Source organism: Neofelis nebulosa, chromosome 18, assembly GCF_028018385.1.
Source record: "Neofelis nebulosa isolate mNeoNeb1 chromosome 18, mNeoNeb1.pri, whole genome shotgun sequence".
NCBI lineage: Eukaryota > Metazoa > Chordata > Mammalia > Carnivora > Felidae > Neofelis > Neofelis nebulosa.
Genome location: NC_080799.1, coordinates 33,375,968 through 33,384,241, shown reverse-complemented (window position 1 = coordinate 33,384,241; position 8,274 = coordinate 33,375,968). Strand labels below are relative to the sequence as shown.

Below are 8,274 nucleotides of genomic sequence, written 5' to 3'. Positions count from 1 at the left end.
TTACATACGTATTTATGTTTTCACAGCACGAAAATAAAGCCACCAGGGGAAAATGCAAAAGGTATGTTCTGCTCTGTAAGTAGATGTCTCTTCACATTTGTTCTCATTTCCTTCCGCCCGTTTATCTTTTCCAGTTGCCAAGAACAGCCCTGGGAATAATCACCTCCCACACCCAAATCTGGGGATATGATAATTGGCGTCGGATGACAGGAGATGACATTTTTAAAGTCACTTTGAACTTCATAACATACATGTAATCTTTAAGCATGTAAACACTGCTTCTGCTCCTACATTTAAGGGAAGGGGGTGTATATGGAAGGTGGCCCAATTACAAGCATAAATTCACCAAAACTCTGTATTGGTTAAAAAAAAAAAAAAAATTGCAACCCAGGAGATCAAGTGTCATTTATGTAACAGTCATCTTCAAACACAAGGCCCAGAAAATGGTCTCTATCAATCAAAATGACTTCATGGTTAATATGAATCAAGATGTGAGTTTTTGAAAACCCATATAATATTAATAAAGCTAAGGGAAAATAAATTCTTTGCTGCATTGACAAACACACCCCATGTATCATTCACAGGAGATGTTGGTACTACTTTACACAAAGTGCAGTATTTGCAAAAGAACCAGTTTGGGACATTCACATATTGTCTCTCACAAGCTTATAATACTGAAAAGAACCAAGATGTTTGTTCACTTTGCACCAACACACCCGTACCCAAAAGGCGGGTCTCAACCAGCTGAGAGGACCTCGGCCATGCGGCACACAGAGCTTGTGACTGATAGTCTCTGCTTCTTCACAACCAACTCCACACAAACTTAAACATGAGAGACTCAAGGTGCCTGGGTGGCTCAGTCGGTTAAACGTCCACTTCAGCTCAGGTCATGATCTCGTGATTCTTGGGTTCGAGTGCTGCATCAGGCTCTGTGCTGACAGCTCAGAGCCTGGAGCCTGCTTCGGATTCTGTGTCTCCTTGTCTCTCTGCCCCTCCCTGGCTCACACTCTGTCTGTCTCTCTCTCTCTCTCAAAAATAAATAAACATTAAAAAAAAAAAAAAAAGACTTTAAAAATCAGAGACTCAAGGGGCACCTGGGTGGCTCAGGTGGCTGAGCATCTGACTCTTTGTTTCAGCTCAGATCATAATCTCACCATTTGTGGATTCAAGCCTCACATCGGGCTCTGCTGCTGGCAACACGGGGCCTGCTTAGGATTCTGTCTCCCTCTCTCTCTGCCCCTCCATGGCGCGTTCTCTCTGTCCCTCTCAAAACAATAATTAGATAATTTTTAAAAATACATTATTTATTTTTTTTTTCTTTTTAATGTTTATTTGTTTTTGAGAGAGAGAGTGTGCGAGCATGAGCAGGGGAAGGGCAGAGAGAAGGAGACACAGAATCTGAAGCAGGCTCCAGGCTCTGAGCTGTCAGCACAGAGCCCGACATGGAGCTCAAACCCACAAAATGTGAGATCATGACCTGAGCCGAAGTCAGACGCTTAACCAGCTGAGCCATCCAGGCACTGCTAAAAAAATTTTTTTAATGAGAGCCTCAAACAGAGCCAGTATTGTTCCTGTAGCCTGGTAGCACAGACAGCAGCTCACTCACCACCAAACGGTTGTTTGCTCAAGGCTGCTAAAAAGCAACAGAAAAGTTATGTTAGGAAAGCAATGACCCTGACATCTCTGCTAAAGAACCCTCCACACACATGCATAAGGAGGCCCAAGCAAAGATACAAGGGCAGCACTGTGTGTAATGAAGAAAAATTCAAAACAACCCCAGCCAGATGGGAATTAATAAAACTGCTACAGTCACCCAGCACACTAGAGCACGGCAGTTAAAAGGAATTAGAGCCATAGGGAATGATACCGCTGGACATCTGATGCTTTGTGGAGCTTTTAAAAAGACGAGCTACATAACATGTACAACAGGAGGGATACATAACATATATCACTGGAGGGAAGATAAATCCCACCCCGAACACTATACTTCCCATGTATAAATACACATCAACACAAAACAAAACAAAAAGATACAGAATGACCCAAAATAAACTCCTAATAAGATGAGGGGAAGCAGGGGAAGGGAGAGCTGGGAGCGTAGGGCCCCCTGCTACACAAAGAACAAATAATAAGAGAAATAGCAATTTTCTTCTCCATTACTTTCTGCCTTTTTTACGTATACATAAAAGCACCGTCAATGCTACATGCTAATGTCCGTACCTCAGATAATCTGACCTTTTTAGAGCTTATCCGAAAAAGCAAAAAAGAAAAAGAGCAAAACTTATTATTCACAGCTGCCAACTCGAGCTTATTCTAGTTCTGGAATGAACCTACTGAAACATGACTTCCCGAGGTTAGAGGTTCTAAGATTGATCTGATGAGATGATACCAGGGCATTCTGTACAATTCTAATGTCTCTGCAGAAAATTTTAATTTACATCTTTGTAACCTTTGGTGTATGGTTGGCATTATTTGTGGAAGGGTGTTGAAGCAATGATCCCCTTTCTGAACCAGGAGACCATTGCTTCTTCTGAAAGTTGTCACCGAGATTACACTGACAACACATCCTCCTTCAACCCTCCTCCAGATGTGTCCTGCGGGGACCCCCACCATTCCTTCACATGGATGGCAGGCCAAAAGGAGGTGAACACGGTTACCACAAGCATCCCACCTACTCCTCCACTGAAAATCACAGGAAATTCACATAATGAAATGCAAAGGAAATGAATTTAGACTCCAAGACCCAGAGGCACCAGCAAGAAGCAACTGTGAAATGAAATATTCAACTTCCTCCATACTGACCTACAGATTCCATGCACTCCCCATTAAAATCCCAGCAGGCCTGTGTCGAAACTGATGAGCAGTTCCTACTAATCATACGGAAATGCAAAGGACTAGAATGCAAGAAACAATTCTGGAAAAGAAGAATGAAGATGGAGGGTTTATAACATTTGATTTCAGCACTCACCGGAAAACACAAGCATCAGGACTGGGGGTAACTGGCCTGCAAATAAGCATTCTCATCAACAAAACACAGCACACACTCCAGAAACAGACCACAAATAGACAGGAAACTGAACTTTAACACAGGTACTGCCACAATTCCATGGGGAGAGGATAATCATTTCAACCAATGGTGCTGTAACAATTTGATAGCCATCTGGGAAAAGCATGAACATCAAACCATACCTCACACCATACAGATAAATGGACTCAAAACGGATCACAGGCCTAAATGTAAAACGTCAAACGATAAAAATTCCAGAAAACCTTGGTGACCTAGGTACACATGACCTACCTCGACATGACCTGGGGAGTCCTTAGAAAGGACGTAACAAGCATGAAACATAAAAGGAAAAAAAAAAAAAAGAAGGATAAAGCGGACTACATTGAAACTAAAAGTTCCTGCCCTTTGAAAGATATCTTCAAGACTTGAAAAGGCAAGCCCCAGACTTGGTGAAAACAGTCACAACCTAGGCATCTGACAAAAGACTTGTATCCAGATTATACAACCGACTCTAGGGATTCCGTAATAGAAAGACAAACGAGCTATAAAAACAGGCAGAAGATTTCAGCAGCCACTTCACAGAAGATGTACGCAGCGGCTAATGGGCCCAGGAAGAGGCGCTTACCAGGGAAATGCACATCACAATGAGATACAACCACGTACCCACCAGAAGAGCTAAAATTAAAAAGCCCAGGTCCCTTACTCGGGGTGTCCTATGCCTGCTCGGTTCACAGCCTGGCCCCTACCTAGTATTTGAGGTGCTCAGCCCACTGGGAAACATGGACTTTCTCCCAGAAAGTAATGAAGGCAGGCTGTGTTCTCTGGCTCCAGCCTTGGGCTCTAACCCACCAAGACTAACAGCGCAGTCGCTGGCACGCTGGGAGGAGCTGAGGAAGCTTTTGTTTAGGCTCGATTTAGGTTATCAGTAAAAACCTGATGTCATTAACTCAGGTGACCTAAGTATCCAAGCTTAAGGGTTTCCCTGCCATCTTCTTCATGCAAATGAATGTCTCCAAGATCTTTTTTTTTTTTTTTTTTTGAGAGACAGCAAGCTGGGGAGGGGCAGAGAAAGAGAGGGGGACTGAGGATCCAAAGCAGGCTCTGCACTGCCAGCAGTGAGCCCAACGTGGGGCTCAAACTCGGGAACCATGAGATCGTGACCTGAGCTGAAGTCGGACGCTCAACCGAATGAGGCACCCAGACGCCCCCAAGATCCTTTAAAGGAGGGGTTCTCAAAGTGAGGGCCAGGACCGGCAGCATCAGCATAACATGGGAGTTTGTCGGAAAGGCTGCCCCACGGTCCCCATATGGGTCTGCGTCTTCCCAAGATGTGGGGGTCCCAGTGAGATATGCAGCTAAGGTTGCCACGAAGGCTCCCGTTAAAAAGTGTGGGTGGAGGCCCTCCCGGACTATCAAATGCCGCTAAAATGGGGGCAGCACACATGAGTCAGGGCAGCCAGGACCCAGGCACGGGCTGTATCAGGAGTTTGGCCTGCAAGGAGAGAGGGTCCCAGAGAGAACTTGAGTTTTTCAAGCCACATCAACCTGGGGGACGGGCACAGAGAAACAAAAAAAAGTACAGGAAAAAAATAGAAAGATTTAAAACTAGATATTTTTTTCTAAAATGGAAAAAAAAAGTGACATTTCAACACAAAAGAAATGCAAATGCTCATGAATTATTCAGATCCAGGTGACTTGAATATACAGACAGAACAAAAAGATCAAAAGTATTCCATCCTATCCCGTGGCTTGGTCACCAGATCAGCAGACCCTGGTTTCTCACCCCGCATGCATGCGGGAGGCCTGGGGTTGGGGTCACATTGATTCTGTGCCATCATCTGCCCCAGGGCCTTTGTTAGGACGCAGAAAAGAGGAAACGTTCACTGGATTTAAGCTCTTTCTGCAAGAGTGAACAATGAACAACTCCCATCACCAAGGAATTCAAAGTTTCTGCTTCCTCTGAAAAGGAGTCCAGACAAGTTCAGTGTCAGGACAATCCTGGAACTGTGGTTGGAGGGCAATGGCCAAGGAGGTTCCCCAGAACCACAAGAGGACCGCGCCGAAATAAACCCTGAATGTTAATTCCTTCCATAATACGTTTTGAGGACCTACCTTGTGCAGGTACCGCTCTGGGACACTGGAACCAGGACAGACCCTCCGTCCACGTGTACAAGCTCTGTGGCCTCTTGCGCGTCTTCTGCCTGGCAGATTAAGTCAAGTCAGACCACCCAGCTCACAGAAGGTGGGAAGGCCAGCCTCTCTCAGGGCCCCTCCGATCCTGGACACCTGGGGCATCCCACCTGCCCGACAAGCTACAGATGCTCCTCTATTATTCTGCTCCCTCCCTTCCCTCACAAGACAAAACTGAAAAACAGCACCTGTTAAGAGACTGATTCCTGCTCCACCTGCCGGGTTAGTTCTGGGCTCTGCTCCCATGTGAATTTCCTTCATTTGCTAATTTCTTTTAACTTTGGCTAAGCCTCTGCCACTTCTGCACAATCATCCCAACTGCTCAACCCAAAACAGGAGGGAGACGCTGGCACCAATTTTATCCTCAACTAGTCAGAGGCATTGCTCAGTAAGAAATGTTTTAATTCTGAAAATGTTCTTGAGTTTTCTATTTTAAAATGTTTATAAAATTTTGGAAATTATTATTAATTTTTTGGACGTGTATTCATTGTTGAGAGACAGAGCACGAGCAGGGGAGGGGCAGAGAGACAGGGAGACACAGAATCCGAAGCAGGCTCCAGGCTCCGAGCTGTCGGCACAGAGCCCGACGTGGGGCTGAGATCACAAACCTTGAGATCATGACCTGAGCCGAAGTCAAACATTTAACCGACTGAGTCACTCAAGTGCCCCAAATTTGATAATTTTTATTTATTTATTTATTTTGAGACAGAGACAGAGAGAGAGAGAGAGAGGGAGAGGGGGAGAGAGAGAGAAGGAGGGAGGGGGAGAGAGAGAGAGAAGGAGAGGGAGAGAGAGAGAGAGAATAAGCAGGGGAGGGGCAGAGAGAGAGAGAGAGAGATAGAGAATCCCAGCACAGGGCTCCATCCCACTAACCTTGAGATCATGACCTGAGCCAAACTTGGACGTTTACCAACTGACCCACCCAGGTGCCCCAATTTTTTTTTTAATTAGGGAGCTGCGGTGAGGTTTGCAGAAAGATCTCACACACTGGGTGCAGTGTCTCAGGGTTCCTGTCCCAGTGTCTGAGGGTAAGTGTTGGTGCCTTTTCCACTCACCGTCCCAAACCATGACATTTAAAGCAACTTGGTGAACACAACTTCCCGGTATTTAAGTTTCCTATTTGCCTATACAGTTGAGTAGGTGAGTAGTGTCCTAATGTATGTCTTCATATGCCCTACAAGCATCACTGGTACCAGACGGGAAAGATGCATATAGCAGAACGTTCTGTGCAGCAAAAGAGCTGCGGACAACATAAAGCTACTTCCCAGAAATTGATTAAATCAACTGCGATAGAGCCACTCAAAAGGAAACCACTATTAGCTAATTAACCACTAATAGCTATTAAAGAGAATAAGGTAACCCATCCTTGTAGAATGGTCATATTACCGTATATACTGTAGTATATATAATTTACAATATTGGGTTATGCATAATATTAACGAAACACAGATTAGAGTTTGTTAAATAATCCACTGTCACTTGTGATTATTTTCTATGACTACAAGCCGCTGTATTAATACATCATACATCCATTCATGAAAAATCCAAGAGAACTGCAGAGTCGGTCCATGTGTATAAAAATAAGTTTGAATACGTACATACATTTGAGTACATAAATATGAATGTGTCTATCAGTTGTCTGGCGCAGCCGGGCTCAGCCTTTCCGGCGCATCAGCATCGCCTGGAGGGCTAGTGAAAGCCCACGTTGCCTGGCTCCACCATCGGGTGTGATGTGGCAGGTGCCGGTGAAACCGCCAAGTCGCAGGGCGGCAAGCTCCCAGGTGATGGCGCTGCTCCGGGACGAGGCAGACACCCTGGGCTTAACCGCGGCAATCGGGGGAAAGGAGCTTTGAGCTTATTTCTTAAACACTTACTCATTCATTCAACAACCGTCGCCGAGCGTGTGCTCCGCGCAGGGCAGCCGGGGACCGCCCGGGGAATCCGGCTGGCAACGAGCACTGCCATCCCTTCTCCCGCTTCCGGGGTGCTTCGCCCCAGAGGGGAAACTGAGGCTCCGAGGAGCGCCCTCCAAGGTCTCAGACTGTCTCTGGAGGAGCTGGGATTCGAACACTAGGCACTGAGTACCCGACAACTGCTCCGCCGACTCCGGAGCTCCAGACACGCCTCCTGCCGTGGCCGTGGGGACTCCGGGGCCGCCACCCCACCACACGCGGGGACCGGGTTACCCTCCAAGCCCAGCGGGTCGGCCGCCGGGAGTCTGCGGAGAGCGTCCGGCGCGCGCCCGCTGGAGCCCCGCCCCTCCCGCCGCAGGGAGGGGGCGGGGCCCCGCGGGGGCCGAGCGGGCGCGCTCGCGCTCGTGCCCGCGGGGCGAGCTCACGGGAGCGACGCCAGGATAGAGGCTCGCGGAGCCGCCATTCTAACGCAGGCGCGGTGGCCAAGTGGTAAGGCGTCGGTCTCGTAAACCGAAGATCACGGGTTCGAACCCCGTCCGTGCCTGGCGTGAACCCCCCCCTAGTGGCGAGACTTTTTAGGGTTGGGACCACTTTTCAAGAGCTGGCCTCCGGAGAGGCCCCCGCCCGCCTGCCGCGCCGAGAGCCTCGCCCCTGGGTGCAGATGGGTGCGGAGCCGGCCAACTGTTTTCACCTCGTGTGGCTCCAAGCTCTGCTCCTGCCCTCGCAGGAGGTGAGCGTCTGGGTGGTCCGGCCTCGGCGAGTCCGCAAACTCTGCCCGCCCCGGGCGGCGCCCCCTGCCGCCGCCCGCGGGAAGCGGAGGGGCCCCCAGAAACCGTGGCCCCTGGCAAAAACCCCACAGCTGCTGGCACTCGACTCGAGAGCCGCTAAGCTTTTCCCCTGAACTTGAAAGCCCAATTTTATCCTCTCTAATGAGAGGACTGCCGTTGCCTGATGCCGGGCCCACACCCAGAGGCAGCTGCTGGCTGGCTTGCTATTTTTAAAAAGAAATCCGTTGCAGGCACTGCATGAAGAGAGGAAATCCTGCCCAGACCTAGACCCGCCTGAGCCTCCGTTTGCCCTTCTGTGAAATGGACGCCTGGCCAGCTGTAGGCGTTTGCGTGCTGCCAGACGGACTGGCCGTGGAAGCGGCCCCGGGAAACGGAG

At 48.4% G+C, this 8,274-nt stretch overlaps 1 non-coding gene across 1 annotated transcript; it reads left to right on the top strand.

The window, feature by feature from the left end:
• The first annotated feature begins 7,582 nt into the window (after window positions 1-7,582).
• TRNAT-CGU (transfer RNA threonine (anticodon CGU)) lies at window positions 7,583-7,654 on the top strand. The gene has a single exon. It is a non-coding gene; the product is annotated as a tRNA-Thr (tRNA).
• Window positions 7,655-8,274: the final 620 nt, after the last annotated feature.